The sequence below is a fragment of the Propithecus coquereli genome, unplaced genomic scaffold (genome assembly GCF_000956105.1).
Source record: "Propithecus coquereli isolate 6110/MARCELLA unplaced genomic scaffold, Pcoq_1.0 Scaffold4, whole genome shotgun sequence".
NCBI classification, from domain to species: domain Eukaryota; kingdom Metazoa; phylum Chordata; class Mammalia; order Primates; family Indriidae; genus Propithecus; species Propithecus coquereli.
The window spans coordinates 8,825,920-8,827,229 of NW_012149729.1; the positions used below are offsets into that span (position 1 = coordinate 8,825,920).

General features: G+C 32.7%; 1 protein-coding gene across 1 annotated transcript in view; it reads left to right on the top strand.

Moving 5' to 3' along the window:
* Positions 1-1,310, top strand: part of TFEC (transcription factor EC) — a 154,095-nt gene that overhangs the window by 132,652 nt on the left and 20,133 nt on the right. The gene's annotated exons all lie outside the window — the stretch shown is intronic.

Consider the following 1,310-nt stretch of genomic DNA (forward strand, 5'->3'; position numbering starts at 1 on the left):
CTCTTATTCACTCATTTTTAGATTTTGTATTAATTTCATGGTTTTATTTATCTTCTGACTAGAGTACTTCCTGAAAGACCGTTTTTCAAAGATCTTTTTGCTGTAAAACTTCTGAGATTTTATGCCTAAGAAAAGTTCTATTTCACCCACACATTTATAGGATACTTTGTTGGCTATAAATGTCTAGGTTCAAAGTTCCTTACGTTTAATACTTCAAATATCATCCCATTGTCTTCTTGCTCTCAGTGTTGTTGAAAAGTTTGATTCTCATTCTTTAACCTTTGTCATTCTTTAAAACTAGTTCTTTAAACCATTATTTTTAAATTTTCAAAATTTTATAAATGTTTTCCATTGTCTTTAACCTTGTACTTTCCATGCCTATTATCTCCATTTTGATTTTTATCAAGCAACTTGCTTTTTCTTTCCGTTATTATCTTAATTTATTATTTTGAGGATGTTTATTTTGATGATTTGTAATTCTTGCTTTGTCTGATCTGTTAATTCTGTTTCATCTGATGTGAAATGTTGTATTTGTTGTCCTTTTTAAAACAGCCACTGGACTCCTAGGTTTTTAATTATGGGGATTCCTGGAAGCTGTGGGACAAGGTTTTTGGAAGCATTTTAGATCTTAATATCAATTAAGATAATGGGAAAACCAAAGTCTTCTATAAATCAGGGGGCAAGATAGTCAGGTAGGCAGATGACAGAAATAAGGAATAGTGGTGTTAAAGGCAAAAGCAGAGCGTCCAAAGGAGGAAGAACTTCCACATGTAACAAAAAAAAGCTTTCTGGAATAAGAGAAACCTAAGCATGTTTATAGTCAAAAGAGAAGAACTAAAGATAGAAGAGACTGGGACATTCTTCTTTGCTCAGATCTTTTCACAACTGTTCAGTACAAATTTCTTGCCTGTTTAACTGTGGAATATGAGTAAAATATCATGAAAAAAATGTGAGTCTAATAACAATCAAGAATTTACTTCAGAGACTGGACTAAATAAAAGAAACAAAACATACACATCCATCTGTTATGCTATATCCTTTAAAGATATTTCCAAAGTCCTGATGGCTCGAGGTACTTCATGATAACCACTCTACAAGTAGCTAATGATTTTCAAGGGACTATCCCAAGGTACTTTGCCCAGTTGTCACCTGTCAGCCTGTGGAAGCAAACACAAGGAAAAGCAACAGATCAAGGAGTGTCAGGATTACCTCATTTTCAGGTCTAAAATATTCTGTGTTGTGATATGCACATAACCTCAATTTAAATTGTCTAAGAAACTTTTAAAGATTGCTAGAATTTTTCTCTCTGA